We start from the raw sequence: 17066 nt of genomic DNA, 5'->3' as shown, positions 1-17066 counted from the left end.
AGGAGAGAACCTCCCTCAAGGTTCCCTAAATTATAGACAAGCATCATTTTAAAAGGGCAAATTCTACTCAGTCTGGCCCCCGAGGCCATTAGAAATAGAATCACAGACATTTTCCTGCAAAGCCTAAAGCCACCCTGCTTACTCCTCCTCTCCATCTAACTCTGTGTCTCTTACTCCTTCAGGGCTGAGCAGGAGACTGACTTTCTGGTCAACCCAATAAATTTTACACAGGGGTTCAGACAACATAGGATGAATGTATGAAGGATGAATGAATGGACACAGACAGCAAAGGACAGGAAAAGGACAAGCGAGAATTTCTAAACAAAACAACTAACATCTTGCAAATTTTGTAATTACTGTCACCTACTGAAATCTACAGCCCAGAGCGAGCTAATACTTGAGATACAAAATAAGACCCAAATCACTTTTGCATGCATATACTCTCTGCTTCCTTTTCAAGCTCATCATGGAGGCTCCCAGCCACATAGCCCCCAGCCTTTCAATAGCTTTTGCAGATAAGGACTGGTAGAGAAAATTATACAAGCCCATCAGAGCAAGGTCCCACTGAGCTGTTTGCCCCGATGGTGGCAAATCATTGCCTTGTGACGGGAGTGGCGGCATCCTCGATTCTTGGGCCTCACCCCTTAATTCACCCCCAAAAGGACAGTCTGGGATTCCAGAAGGAAAGTTGGGGTCCCAAGATCCCAGGAGTGACTTTGTGGCTCAATAAGATTACTTTGGCTGACCAGAGAGGATAGATAGGAGATGGTCTGGATTCTAGGAATAGATATTTGGCATCCGCTAAATACTTTTTATTAAATTTCAACTGTTCCAACCTTCCATTGCTTCCTCTACCAATAGAAAACATTCAAACATCTACCACCTGAGATCCCTAGATCTAACACCACACAAACTCTCTATTGGCCAACACAAATCCTCTACTACAAAGAGAATTTATTGAATTCTGAACATGCATGGCCTTGATTTGGGAATTTGCTCATAGTTCTTCTATTAGGAATACCCCCTTCACTGTATTACTCACTTATCCAGAGCCACAGAACCAATAGGATGTGTTTGTTTATAGATAGAAATTCATTTCAAGCCACTGGCTCAAGGGCTTAAGGAGTATTGGTAAATCCAAAATCTGAAGGGGGAGAACAGCAGGCCAGAGACTCAGGGAAGAGCTGCAGTTCACGTTCAAAGGCAATCTACTATAACAGCAGGAAGAGTGGATTTTGAAGATGAAGTCTGAAGATCCTCTGCTCGGGGAAGGTCAACCTTATGCTACATTCCAGCCTTCAACTGGTTGGATGAGGCCCACTCACACTGGGGAGGCAATCCACTTCACTCAAAATCCCCTATTTTAAATGTAAATCTCATCCAAAAAGCACTTTTACTGGACCTGAGTAGACATTCTTTCAAAGAAGACATACAAATGGCCAACATGAAAAGATGCTCAACATCACTCATCCTCAGAGAAACGCAAGTCAAAACCACAATGAGATATCTCCTTTCACCTGTCAGAATGGCTAAAATAAAAAAGAAATAGCAAGAGTTGGTGAGGACACGCAGAAAAAGGAACCTTGAACCCTCATGCACTGTTGATGGGAACGTAAACTGATGCAGCCACTGTGGAAAACAATATGGAGGGTCCTCAAAAATTAAAAAATAGAACTGCCCTAGGATTCAAAAATTCCACTGCTAGAATTCCTCCCCCCAAAAAAACAGTAATTTGAAAAGATAGATGTACCTTTATGTTTACTGTGGCATTATTTACAAAAACCAAGCTGTGGAAGCAACTCAAATGTCCACAGATAGATGGATAAAGATGAAGTGAGGGGGCGGGGGGGGGGGTGTTCCCACATGGGTGCACATGCATGTGCACACACAACCTATGGAATATTACTCGGCACTAAAAAAAAAAAAAAAAAAACTTTTGCCATTTACAACATGGATGGACCTAGAGGGTATGATGCTAAGTGAAGTAAGTCAGAGAAAGACAAATACCATATGATTTCACTTATATGTGTAAACCAAAACACAAACCAAACAAAAAGCATATCAGACCTATAAATACTGAGAAAAAAAACAGATGGTTGCAGGGGAATGTGGGAGATCAAATGGATTACAGACACTTTGGGACTCAATTTAAGTTCTATTCAGTAAAACTAAAAAGTAAAAGCCCTATTGCAATTGCCTTTTGCTGCAATAACCATCCCAAAACTTGGTGACTTACAATGAAAACTGTTTTAACACATCCTACAATTCTGTGAACGGACTGTTCTTGGCTGGATGGTTCTTCTGATTCACATGACAGAGATTAGGGCTACACTCATCTGGGAGCTGGAATAGGCAAAAATATTCCAGATAGCTATCTCTCACATCTTGCATCTTGGGAGAGTGGCTGGAAGGCGGAGCTCAGCTAGGGCCCTGGAATGGTAGGATGCTCTCTATTTCCACGTAGTCCCAGGGCCTCCCTCTCTCCACACAACCTCTCTGTGTGGTCTCTTCTGCAGGATAGCCAGATGTTTTATATGGTTTCTCAAGGCTCCCCTAAAGCACAGATGTGGAAACTGCCAGACTCTCTTAAGGCTAAGTACAAGACTGACGAGGCATTATTTCTGTTACATTCACAGTTGGTGAAAGCATGTGACCAGCCTAGCCCTTATTTTTGAGGGAGGGGCTCTACAAGGGCATGGAATAGGAACAGGAAATACCTGTGATTTCTATTGGTGACAGAGTGGCAGGTACTGCTACTATGATACGGTATGTTGCCTGGACCATGAGTGAGGGAATATAAGTGCTACATCTCCATTAGAAATTGATGAAATTAAAGATATGAGATTTTTCTATTCTATCCAGGTTCATGAACCATTGAAACTCTGCCCCATGAGCCATATGGCTCTGAGGAGGCCAGGTTAGGAAGCCAGAAATTAAGAGCAGAGGGTGCTTGTAGTTAGGTGTAGACTATTGGCAGAGCAGAGCACTGAGGGACCTCAGAGATTATCTGGTCAGGCCAGTCTGGGGTCGCAAATTCATGTGCCTTCTGAGGCCAGATGCCGGGACAACAGAGTGAGCTTCCACCTGAGGCTGAATGAGGTGGGAAGCACCAAGCTCCTAGAGAGGCACACATGTTCATTCTGCTGTCCTGGTCACCAGTGTGAGGCCCTTCATCTGGCTCCTTTGTTAGAGAACAAAAGCCGACGGAGCAGAAGTCATTTGCCCAAGGTCACAATGCAAGAGTCTAGAGGACCCAGGCCTTGGATTTTCTTGGCCATGATTCTGGAAGCAAGTCCCAGGATCTCAAACCCTGCCAGCTGCCTTTTTGGTCTTGACATTGTTCAAGTTACCATCACCATTAACAGCCACCCTTAGAAGAGAAAGAAGCACTTACCACTAACAAGGACAGATAGAAAGTCTTGCTGCCACTTTGCCCCACACCCACTCCTCAGACCACCCCTACACTCATCCCATGAATCTCTCCTGTGAGGCCTAGAACTGTACCTTCAGTTCAAACCCTCAATACCTTTTTCCTACAGAAAACCTTGCACAGGATTATGCTGAGTGAAGTAAGTCAATCGGAGGACAAACATTGTATGGTCTCATTCATTTGGGGAATATAAATAATAGTGAAAGGGAATATAAGGGAAGGGAGAAGGAATGTGTGGGAAATATCAGAAAGGGAGACAGAACATAAAGACTCCTAACTCTGGGGAACGAACTAGGGGTGATGGAAGGGGAGGAGGGCGGGGGGTGGGGGTGAATGGGTGACGGGCACTGAGGGGGGCACTTGACGGGATGAGCACTGGGTGTTATTCTGTATGTTGGTAAACTGAACACCAATAAAAAATAAATTTATTATTAAAAAAATAAAAATAAAAATAAAAAGGTTAAGAGAGGATGTGGAGAAAAGGAACTCTCATGTACTGTTGGAAAAAAATGTAAATTGTTGCAACCACTACAGAAAATAGTATGGAGATTCCTCAAAAAATTAAAAATAAAAAAATACCATACAATTCAGTAAAAAAAAAAAAAAAAATGACAAGAACCATATGATCCTCTCAATTGATACAGAAAAAGCATTTGACAAAGTACAGCATCCTTTCTCGATTATAATACAATTTTTTTTATTAAATTGGTATTCAATATTAAAAAAAAAAAAGAAAACCTTGCACATCAAAAGAGGACGACCCCCCCCCCCCACCGCCGCCGCAACTTTTGTTCTCAATTTCCTGCCCTAACAGGATTGTGATGCTACTACTCAGGCCTTTGTCTACCAAATTATAAAGTTTGTCTCACTTTCACATCTGTGAGGACCTCCCCCACCTCACCTAACTCATGTCCCTACCCGGTATACTGACCAAGTACTCCCCACTTCCTCCTTATTGGACATGATCCATGGCTCCCTCCCAAGCAGATGGGACGTTACAAAGAGGACTCAAAAAGGCGATGCCTCAGGATGAGGAATGTATTGCAAAGGATGAAATTTCAGAAATGGTGCCAGGCCGATATCATGAAATACAAGTGCCTTCCTACCTACCCATGCTCAGGACTCACTTAGCATACATGCCTTAAGCTACCTTTATTAAAGACTTACTTCTGGCTGGGCACTGAACTAAGCACTTCCCAAGTTTTAGTACAGGCTTTAGCAGTCTCCGTGAGTGTAAAATTGAAACTATTTTCAAGTTCATTTTTTAAGGGAGGAAACAAAGTCATGGAGGGGTTCAATAATTCACCGAGGTCCACATAGCTATTCACCCCTTGTCTGTGCAACCAGAATGCTTATTCTCCTGTGTCAGGTTATAATTTTGATTCTGCAGTTCCTTGGCCAGGCCGGGGTAGAAGGAGCTGGCAGGGGTAGCTGCAGTCGCAAGTGAGACCCTCCTCTGGGTTTGTCCCTCCTTATGTAATCCCCAAGGCACCAAGGCTCCGAGGTCCTCAGGGGCGAGGCTTTGCATTCGGGGCAGGGGAAGCCATCGCAGGGCCAGAGCTCAGATGACAAGCCCACTGAATTAAAGTGACAGCCAGGCCCGTGAATGTGCCTGTAAAAATGCAACTCAGCATCTCAATTTAACTCTACAAAAGTTCAGTTTCACTTGGGGAGCAGTCTCCCTTTGGTCTCTGCTACCCTGCCCTAACGTCTCTCTTATTTAAATGTGGGCAGCTGGAACCTTCTCAACAGGCCGAACACTCCTCAGAGATTCATAATGGGGAGCAAGACGCTGCTGGATTCATAAAATGCCACCGCCAAATAGCAACAGTCCTCACCCAGGAAGAAGAAGACATATTTTGAAACCACACAGAACACAGGGGAAAACTGGCCTGTGGTTTCCGGCAAGCCTCTGTCTTCCTTTGTGTGACCACCTCTACTTAGGCCAGTATAAAGCAAAGAACCAGAGAGAAACAGCGAGTTTCCTGGAACTTTCTTGAGAGTAAAAATGCTTCAGGGACTTCCAGTGACATGTTCACTTGGTCTGTGCCAAGAACAACTGAGCCACTGACCAGACCAATAGGCCCCACCAGTGTCCCTGGAACATATTCATTCCCTCACTTCTGTCTTTGATCACAACATTCCTCCCTGCCTGGGAGGTTCCTCCCCGACACCCCATCTCCTCCTACTCCACCCCTACCTACCTCCTCTCCGTTTACCCCTTTTCTGATGCCTCCTTCTTCCCTGAAGTCATGTCTTTCTAACCCTACCCATCAAGAACCCTCACAATTTCTGGAATATTCACAAACTACTGGCAGAGTGGTAAAGGGCACAAGGCCTGGTTTCAGGCTGCCTGGAATCAGATCCCAGCTCCACCCTTTACTAATTATGTGACCCTCTGAACGTTTCTTTCCTAACAGTCATTGTACTGTACCCCTACCTCAATTTCTCCAAAAGTAAAATGAGTCCAACAGTACCCACATCATAGGCTTTAAAACAAACACCATTCATTTCTACAGGTCCTGTCTTCTTTTAATTCTCTTTGCCTGAAATTCTCTACTGCTGTTTTTCTGCCTAGCAAACTTCTAGTCATCCTGTGAAGTCCAATTCATAAGGCCCTATTCTGAGAGGCCTTCCTTAAGAGCCAAACAGCCTTGGTCCCTTTCTCATGTGTTCACAAAACTTTATACATAACCTTATACATAAGAGGCACTTACCCTCCTGCTTTATGGTTACTTCTTTAAAAGTCTATATCTGCCATCAAACTGCAGATCTCAAGAGATGACTTACATTCATCTTTATGTCTGCAGCACCGAGCTCGGAGCTGTATGCTGGGCTTAATTGGATTCTTCTGTGTATAGGTTGTGTTCTCTCCCCAGGACTGTTGGCTCAGCTTCTTGGGATGCCAAAGCCAGTGCCTTTATGTCTTTATAGCTCAGAACTCAAAGGTTTTTGTGGTGATAATGAATGCCCTCAATAACTGTAACATCTGATAGGCAGTTCTTAGAGTTACCAAAGTTGAAATGACTCTTCCTTCTTTTTTTTAAATTCAAAATCATTCTGGAAAGGGCTACTGGTCTATCATATGCCCAGATATGAGCTGCCTGCCATGGAAAGAGAGAAGGAATGAGTGTACCAAATATTGAGGTCAGTTGCCTGGTCAAGGAATATATAGAACTCACAGCTAGAGGACAGTGCTTTGACCTAATTGTTCTCGCATGTGATATGTTGTTTCACACATACAAGGAATAGCCTGAGACCCAGGATAAAAGCAAGGTCACACAGGCTATCAAGTTCACACAGCAGGTAGAGGAAGGATACAAACTCGGCATGTCTTGGTTAGGAAAGAGGCTTTGGAAGGTGGCAAATCCTAAGCTGTATTTTGAAATTCATTCAAACCTACACACTCACCACAAATACATACATGTGCACACTCACAAGTGTGCACCCATCTCTCCAGGTCTCTCTCTTTTCCCACATCCAATGCTCTTCCATCATTATAATGCATTGTTTCTACAGCAGCCCTAAATACCAGTGTCTTCCTGGTCCTCAGTGGCCTTCACTGCTTGGAAGGCTGTAGGCATAAAAAGAGTTTGTTGAAAAGAATGTCACCGTCTCTTCAATAAATGGTGCTGGGAAAATTGGACATCCACATGCAGAAGAATGAAACTAGACCACTCTCTTTCACCATACACAAAGATAAACTCAAAATGGATGAAAGATCTAAATGTGAGACAAGATTCCATCAAAATCCTAGAGAAGAACACAGGCAACACCCTTTTTGAACTCGGCCATAGTAACTTCTTGCAAGATACATCCACGAAGGCAAAAGAAACAAAAGCAAAAATGAACTATTGGGACTTCATCAAGATAAGAAGCTTTTGCACAGCAAAGGATACAGTCAACAAAACTCAAAGACAACCTACAGAATGGGAGAAGATATTTGCAAATGACATATCAGATAAAGGGCTAGTTTCCAAGATCTATAAAGAACTTCTTAAACTCAACACCAAAGAAACAAACAATCCAATCATGAAATGGGCAAAAGACATGAAGAGAAATCTCACAGAGGAAGATATAGACATGGCCAACACGCACATGAGAAAATGCTCTGCATCACTTGCCATCAGGGAAATACAAATCAAAACCACAATGAGATACCGCCTCACACCAGTGAGAATGGGGAAAATTAACAAGGCAGGAAACAACAAATGTTGGAGAGGATGTGGAGAAAAGGGAACCCTCTTACACTGTTGGTGGGAATGTGAACTGGTGCAGCCACTCTGGAAAACTGTGTGGAGGTTCCTCAAACAGTTAAAAATAGACCTGCCCTACGACCTAGCAATTGCACTGCTGGGGATTTACCCCAAAGATACAGATGCAGTGAAACGCCGGGACACCTGCACCCCGATGTTTCTAGCAGCAATGTCCACAATAGCCAAGCTGTGGAAGGAGCCTCGGTGTCCAACGAAAGATGAATGAATAAAGAAGATGTGGTTTATGTATACAATGGAATATTACTCAGCTATTAGAAATGACAAATACCCACCATTTGCTTCAACGTGGATGGAACTGGAGGGTATTATGCTGAGTGAAGTAAGCCAGTCGGAGAAGGACAAACATTATATGTTCTCATTCATTTGGGGAATATAAATAATAGTGAAAGGGAATATAAGGGAAGGGGGAAGAAATGTGTGGGAAATATCAGAAAGGGAGACAGAACGTAAAGACTGCTAACTCTGGGAAACGAACTAGGGGTGTTGGAAGGGGAGGAGGGCGGGGGGTGGGAGTGAATGGGTGACGGGCACTGGGGGTTATTCTGTATGTTAGCAAATTGAACACCAATAAAAAATAAATTAAAAAAAAAAAAAAAGATCCAGAAGGCACACTAAGGTACAGTACCTGAGAGCTTACTGTGTGCCAGGCCCACTGAGCCAGGGGTCTTGCCAGAGGAATGGGGGGTTGGGGGCCAGGGATAGGTAGAGGGCAAAGATAAAGAGTAAGGAGACAAAGGCAACAAAGGGAAGAGGGAAAAAGTGAATTTTCATAGCAGGAATGAAGAAAGTTGAGCCAACACCTATAGCCTGTCCCCCCAAAGCCTGGTCAACAGTACTTTGTGACCCATTTCAATAAAATCTCAGTAGGGGCCACAACCCCAGGGTTTTCATTAAGCACAACCTGGTCTTTTTCCTTCCCTCATGCAGTTAAGTTTCTAACATCCATAGATGTTCCTCCTTGCACTGTGTTGGGAACAGGCCTACTGAGAGGGAAGCAGAGCTCCCAGGACCCGGCAGGAATTGCTTCTTCAGAGGGGGTGGGCCATTCAGCGGCTCTGCAAAGCCCCAAGTTCACCGAGTCTCCTGAAAATGAACTCTCAACAGCAGCTCCATTTTTTCCCCTTTTCTGAAAACAATCAAAAAGAAGAGGCTGCCAAGGGAGCCCAAGAGCACAGTTATAATTAAAGTTTCCTTAGCATTTTCATTAGAAACCTGTTTTAGTGGTTTATACCTCAGCAGTAAAACCGAGGCTGCTGTGCTGCTTCTTATGGCTCAGGGTCTCAGTAGGAGCAGAAATTTGCTTTGATCACAACAAAAAAATTGAACATTGTGCTAACTGGGCCATAATGAGGGGTAAATGCTTCTGATACTAGCCTGGTTGTACACTCTCATGTACACATGAAGAATTATTTCCTAAAAATGAAAGGAACCATTGTTTTTGTCCAATGACTTGGACCCACAATTAGCAGGAGATGCTCTCTGAGCAGTTATTGGCAGGACTGCTGTTTGTCCACATCTACACATCTTCACCTACAGTCCCCTGGCAACCCAGATGGGGTCCTACAGGCAGCAGCTCTGAAGAAACAGAGAGGGAACTCCTCTCTCCCTTGAAAAAAAACAAATTTAGGCCCTTAGGAACCTGAGTTTAGGGCACTAACTACATATGCTCTATGCTACAGGTGTTCCTGCCCATCTGGCCAGTCCTGACCCTGAATGGACCAAAAAGAAAGCTCACCACAGAGCCACCACTAGGACCACCACTTCTACTGCCTTCACTGTGGGCCATGCACTATTCCCGGCATTCTGAGTACTCCACAGAGGGTAATTTGTTGAATCCTTGAAATCAAACCTATAAGGAAAGTCCTGTCATTAGATTCATTTTACAGATGAGGAGATCAGAGCACAGAGTGGTGAAAGTCATTCACTCCCTAAGAGAGCTAGCTGGGTGAATTTGGGATAAAGCCCAGCCAGACACTGACTCTTGCCTTTCTATCCTGCATTTAAAAGTTTCCCTCCTTCTCTGCCTTCCACTTTCCCTCCCTTTGTGTGTGTATGCATCTATGTGTGCATGTCTGTATGTGCACGTGTACGTGTGTGTGTAAAAGATTTTGAATCCAGAGCCCAAAGCGTTTGGTCTGACTTGGATGGGAGGCATGGGTGAAATTTAAGTTTCAATTCACTACCACTAAATATTTAGTGAGCATTTACTATGTGCTGATTTCTATGCCTGGAGATACAGGAGAGAAATGCTAGATGGGACCAAGCAAAGTCAGGTCTACTCTGCTCTAGGATCTCTTAACATCCGTATCAAAAAAAATGTGACCATCTTTTTAGGAGGCAGGACACATAAGTGCAGGCACACTTACCCAGAGATACACACAATCAGTAGCAACATGAAAGATCATTTTAGCTAAAAGAGACCTAGGAGTTCACCAAATTCAACATTTCTGTTTTACAAGTCCTGTCAAATAGCCCTAGTGGACTGAAGTGATGTGCCAAAGTCACCCGATCCACTGCCCCTCACTGCCCAGCACAGGGGGAGTATGAAGTATTTGCCAGTGATACCAGTAAACGGCAGCAAGTCATTTCCTGATGCCTAAACCAGCATGAGTCTCCCATGCTGGTTGTAATCTGCCTTTCCTGTCAGAAAACCCAGAGACTACCCCTAAAGATTTGGCTGGGCAGTTTTGGAACCCTCAGACAAACCTCTAATCAAAGTGACCTGGATGAAATGTTAGAGACACAAGATGGGAGGGAGGACTTTCAAGGCCAAGGGTCATGGTTGGAGAACAGAAATGAACTGCCCAAAGAGCCAGATAAACAATGTCCATCTCCAGTGCCACAGGACTGTAGGATTCAAAGTCTCAAGAATGGCTCTACTGTAGATCCCATATGCTTCCTGTGATTCTCATTCTCCAATCACCTCAGTTAAAGGCAATCCCATACTCCTCCTCCTTCAGGTCAAAAATCTTAGAAATTGTCTTGTGGGTAATAAGAAATCCTCAACTCCTGGGACTTAACCCTTTGAATTTCTGGAGCAACAGGAGTATCTTTGTGATTAACTCAGGATGGGGCTTGTCACACCAGAAAGACCAAGTATGCAATTAGAACGTTAGGACTTCGGGTCATGTGAGATCAGCCTGAGCTCCAGGAGGAGGGAGGGGAAGCCAAGAGTGGAGCCTATAGGCAATGATTCCATCAACCCAGCCCATGTAATAAAACCCCAATAAACACTCTGGACACTGAGCTCAGGTAAACTTCCCTGACCAGCAGTGCTCAAAGTAATGTCATATAGGAGTGTTCAGAGGGCAATGCATCCCTACAGTGAATGCTCTACATTTAGAACCCACACGTTCTTCACCCTATGTAATTATTTTAAATTCTAGTTTGTATCCTTTTGCTATTATAAAACTATAATCTTAAGTATGGAGCTTCCGGTTGGTTCTAGGAATCCTGTCACTGAATTATCAGGCCTAAGAGTGCTCATGGGAACCCACAAATTTCCAGCCAGCTGGATAAGAGTAAGAGGATCCCTGGGAACCCCTGAATTTTCATCTGGTATCTGAAGCAAGAATAGTTGTGTGGAGGACTGTGCCCTGAATCTATGAAATTTGGCCCAACTCCAGGTACTCTGATACCTCTATTTCTCTTACATCTCCATCCTAGCTGCCAAGAAATCCCATTAGTTCCAATTTCAAAGTATCTCCAAAATCTGATCACTTGCCACATCTCCACGGGTTCCATGCTGGCCTAAACCACATGTCTCCCACTTGGATTACCATATTAGCTTTTCAAATCATCTTCCTTGCTTCTACTCTTGTCCATCTATCTTAGCTATTCTCAACACAGCAACCAGAGTGAGCCTGTTAAAACCTCAATAAGGTCAGGTCACTCCTCAGCTCATACCTTCGAATGGCTCAACATCCAACCCCAGGAAAAATACCAAGTCTTTACCATGTTTCTCCAGAATCTGGTCCCCTTACCACTACTTTTCTCTACCTCATTTCCTACAACCCCTCTTCCCGGACTCTGCTCAAGCACACTAGCCACTGAACATCCCAAGTGTGCTCTCATTCTTTTGTAGCTTCATGCTCTCTACCTGGAATGCTCTTTCCCTAGATACCCATATGGTTCGCTCATCCTCTCACCTCTTTTGGCTCTTTGTTCAAATGTCACTTTCTCAATGCACCCTTTCTGATCACCCTATTTCAAAGCAAACACCATGTTTTGGTTTTCTCTTTAGTACTAATCACCTTTTGGCAGGCCATTTACCTAATATTCGTAGTATTTTTGAATTTTATCACCTCCTCATTAGACTGTATACTATAATGACAGGAATTTGTCTATTTTACTCTCCAACTCTAGAATACCAATTGGCATTTAGTGAAACTTTGACAAATATGTATTGCACAATGAATCTCTGTTCAGCAAGTAGCTGTATCACTAGAACTTAGGTTCTCACTCACTGTTGAATGAGAAGGCAAAAACCATGCAGCCACTTTGAAAGAATGACAGCTTGGCTGTAAACCAATCACACATTGGCATATACCTATCATACCACCCAGCAGTCCCCATGCCTATTTACCCATGAGTTAAAAAGTTATATTCACACAAAAGCTTGTATGTGAATGTTTACAGCAGTCTTATTCATAATTGCCCCAAACTGGAAACAACCAACATGTCCTTCAACAGGTGAATGGACAAATACAATTTAGCTTCCCCTGCAGCATGCTTATCCATCATGAGTGTGTTGATCTGTAAACTTAAACATTGGCATCTAAATAGATGTGTTTTTTATTCTACATTTTCATTATAAATGATCAAACTGGCATTTGGGGGGGTTTTGTTTGTTTTTTTACACCAGTCTCTCCAGCTGATTGGTGGGAGTCCATCCCTGCGAGGTGAACCCACTCTCACCCTGCTGATGGTAAGGGTGAGTGACAATGCATGGTCTTGGGTGATATTGTGAAACAGGTTTCACTTTGCAACAATCTCTGGACTTCTGGAGAGCTCCTAACTCAGTGCCTGCCCTTGCAGTGTTAATGCAACATCCAGTCCCAAGGTTTTGAATCCAAGATTGCTAGACCTCATGTGCCATACGTCCCACAGGTCCTGCTCTACTCCTCATTCTGCCCATGTATGAACAGGTTCTCAGTGCTTGTCTAAGGTCACACCACTAACCAGTGACAGTCTGGACTTGATGGTCTGGGCTGGCCCTCTGAGGGCCTGACCATCAATCATCCCTGTTACATGTGTGGGAGTGAGTCTGGGTCTACGTAGGTAGATGTATCCTCAACTTCACTAATTCTGTTTTCTCCTCTTTCTAAACCTTTCCTTTTCATTCCTGTTCCTTAGATTTCTCTTTCTGATCTGATAAGCAGTAAACTTGCTAGCTAGGAAATACTAGCAATGAAAACCAAAGATCAGTCCATGTGTGCTCTCTTAAAGCATTACTTCTCTGCATTCTGCATTTGACCTTCTATTCCTTCACAACTTCAAATTTTCACTTGAACTCAGTACCACATCAAGGCGTAAGCGAACAGCTAAGTTAGCTCTACCATGTGAAAAAAAAGTGAGAATAGTTTGATTTTTACAAAGGCATACTTCTGCTTCACATGAATTTTCACAAGAAAGTGTCACAAACAAAGGGAATATGGAAAAATGACATCAGCCCTTTACACTACATATTAAATTACAAGGCTTCCCCACCTTCTCTCTTTTCTTAATAAAACAAAGGCCCAAACCCACCACTGAGATAGAGCTGCCCTTTTTCTTACAGAAGCAGAGAAGAAAGGAAGAACTCCTTCAAGTAATTTTTATCTTCTAAGTCTGACACTTAATGCAACAGCGTACCTATTATTTGGGAAATAATGATGTCTTTATTTGAAAAACAGTAAAGCCAATACAGTTTTTAGTAATGCTCTTCAAGGGAGAAGGGGGAGAGGGGAGGAGCAGCAGCAGCCCCACAAACTAGCTCTGTCCAGGAACAGAGGCCACTTCTCATGGTTACTTCTGCATGCACAGTCCGAATGCTCTTGGATATGATAGAGTACACAGGAGATCTCTGCTCTGGATAAGACATCCAGGCTGGAACTCAAAGGGGAGCATAGTGCCTATTAGTTCAAATAAAATTAGCTTAAAGGATATGAAAATTTTATCAGATAAGCAAAATTAATTGAAATTACATCTCAGCCTAGAAGATATGCACACAGAAAAAAAAAAAAAAGATCAGATACTATGTGACAATTAAAATCTCATTATGTATCTTGTCCCCAGTGATTCATGGGAGATTTGAGAGCTGGAAGAGGAAGGCTGAGCCACTTGGCTCTGTACCTGATGTGGTGGAAACCTGGTTGCCAGGTAACCCATTAGTAACCAAGGAGGCAGAAAGGCATCTCAGCTCTTGCTGCACGCCAGGCCCACGATTCCCTACTTGGGCCTACCTAATACAACAGAGTTGCTGGAAAGGGGAAAAGCTCTCTGTCAGTCCATTTTTCTTTGGTTTACACAACCCATAATGACCAGTCTAATAAATTTTTTTTTAAAAATTGATCAACTTGACCAATCAGTTGTTCCAGCATTGAACAAACAGATCTTAAAGTTAGAGGGATTCTAAGATGCGGTGGGAGAAAGGGCATAACATATTTGCCCTTGGGTCTCTCCTGCTTGGTTCTTCCACCTTCCTACCTGTGGCTGACTGTATTTTCCAAAGGTCACGGCAACAGTATCTCCCATCCCAAATACTCTTCTGCAAGGTGTCCCCATCAAGAGGTGAAATGCAAGCCTATTCTCCAGGGGTGCACACTGGGACTACTTCTACCAATGGTAGATGGTGGTTCTGACGCTGTGTGACCTCCAGGGCCACACACAAAACATGGAGTTTCTGCTTTGTTCACTGGCACATTGGAGCTTGAAGCCCTGCACCTCAATATAAAAGGAGTTAGTCTGAGTCCCTAGAGACCACAATGCTGTGACAAAGCCAAGGAACAAGTCATCTCACTGGTTCCAGTGAACCGGTCTCACACCAGGGAGTGTAGCAGCCCCCAGATAATTCCAGCCCCCAACCACCTAGTTAGCCCCCAGCCTCTACATTTTCCCAGTTGAGGTCCCAGACACTCTGCCTCTGCCCTGTCGCCACCCACAGAAAGCATTAGCACAATAAACTGGTTGTTGGTTTAAGCCACTAAATTTTGAGGTAGTTTGTCTTACGGCGACGATAACCAAAATAAGACCCTTAACCACTAAGATAATGTGATATAATAAGAAATACAGATTTTTGTCCTATGATTCCTGGCACAGAGCTTCTAAAACCCTTAGAATTTTCTGAGTGACAAGGGTGAGAGGAGTGTTTTTGTTCTTCACAATAAGCTTTCAGCCATACCTGAGTTTATGCTCTTGGAGGATGGGGCTGGTTGCCAACTAAGTGACCAGAGGGTTGCAACTTTCAGGCCCCTCCTCACCTCCAACATCTGGGAGGGTTAGAAGGCAATTCAGGCAATTCAGTTAACCATCAATGGCCAATGATTTAACCAAAAATGCCTATATAATAGAACCTCCGTAAAAACCTTCAGCAATGAGGATCAGAGAGCTTCTGGGTTGGTAAACACATCCACATGCCAGGAGAGTGACATACCCTCACTCCACAGGGACAGAAGCTCATTTGCTCTGAACTCTTCTACACATTGCCCTATGACCACTTCATCCAGATGTCCATTTGTATCTTTTAGAATATCCTTTATAAATGGATATAAATGGATATAAATGCAAATCAAACATTTCCCAGAGTTCTGTGAACTGTTAGAGCAAATTATCAAACCTGAGGAGGGGGTCATGGGAACCCCCAATTTGTAGCCGAGTCAGATAGAAGTGTGGGTAATGTAGAAACTCATTACTTGTGCCTGGCATCTATAGATGGGATGGTCTTTTGGAAGACCATCTGGCATCTATTGTCGGTCTTTTGGAACCGACCCTTGAACATGAGGGGTTGGTTGGTACTAACTCTGGTTAGTGTCAGCACTGAATTAAATTGTAGGTCACCCAGTTGATGTCCATAGAGAATTGGAGAATTGCTTGGTGTTGAAAACTCACATGTTTGGCATCAGAAATCTTAGGAATAGAGAAAGTCTGCCGTTAGCCACACTTCCCTCTCACCTGAGGACACAGAGTTTATACATAGTGCTTTCTGGGGAAGAAGGCCTGGGTGAGATTCTCTTATAACAGGGATGCAGATAGCATCACAGGCCTCTGGGAACTGGCCTGGGTCCTAAGACTGCTAGCCACCCTGTGCCCTAATGAACTCCACCATTATCCCCTCAAGTCACCACGGCCTCTCCTCTCCTCCCCTACCTCCTGTCCTCTCAGCCACCAGACCCACTCACCTAGACTAACTCTGTAGCCTTCCCACAGATGCAGAGACCCCATGCTTCACGAGCTGCACACAGCTAAAGCCCTGGGTAAGAGACCTCGGCACCACTAGCATGAAATGCATGAGACTTAAGAAAGCTGCTTTACATTACTTTTGTCACAGCTCTTTATGTTCATCATAAACTGCCCTCTATTTTCCATCACAGGAAAGCATACCACCAGGAGAAGATAACTTATTTTAACATTTGTTCAAGACCAACCTAAACCAGAAAGCAAACACGTTCTAATTTTTTTTCAAGTACTTTACCATGGCGCAAGGCCAAATGACACGCGAAAAATGTCTACTCGTATGAAGAACCTTACCCTAACTCTGGCCCCAGCAATGAGAGCTTTATTATAATAGTATCCTGGTTCTTGGCTTAGTATGCAGAGAGGTAGCTAAAAGTAACTAAAGAAACATCCAGAGAGCCCAGATCTCATGTGCTATATGATCTTACTATCCATGCTTTTGTCTGTTTGGAAACAGAAAGAAAAGTAAAAAAAGATAAGAAAGAAAAGAGAAAAAAAAAATAGCACAACTTCATTGCAACACTTGACAGATTTCACGTTCAGCAGGAAGAGCTCTGATGACACGCCACAGTGACCAACCCAGATTAGTATCACTTTAGACCACCATCATCCCTCTTGAACCACAACTTTTAAATGCAGTCTCCACTGGAGGGCTTGAGAAATCTTTTTCACCGTGGGAACAGATCTCCATCTCTTAATGCTGCCAACCTGAAAACCAGGTTCACTGTACAAACGTGCTCTTAACACAATTGGAGAGATTCCCCAATTTTAACATTCCACTCTCCACTGCAGCCAGTTCATTATGTTCGAGAGATTTCCTGTCCCCTCGTAGCGGTAACTTGAAAGTAAAGAACCAAACTAGACCCGTTTCCTGAGGAAACCAGAAATCTTGCTTGAAAGCCACTTGAAGCCTGGTCGAAGAAGCA

General features: G+C 43.6%; 1 protein-coding gene across 1 annotated transcript in view; it reads right to left on the bottom strand.

Annotated features, from left to right (window-relative positions):
- Positions 1-17066, bottom strand: part of GPR39 (G protein-coupled receptor 39) — a 201755-nt gene that overhangs the window by 37143 nt on the left and 147546 nt on the right. The window lies entirely within an intron of this gene.

Source organism: Canis lupus, chromosome 19 (assembly GCF_003254725.2).
Source record: "Canis lupus dingo isolate Sandy chromosome 19, ASM325472v2, whole genome shotgun sequence".
In the NCBI taxonomy this organism is placed as follows: domain Eukaryota; kingdom Metazoa; phylum Chordata; class Mammalia; order Carnivora; family Canidae; genus Canis; species Canis lupus.
This window is presented reverse-complemented; position numbering and strand designations above follow the sequence as displayed.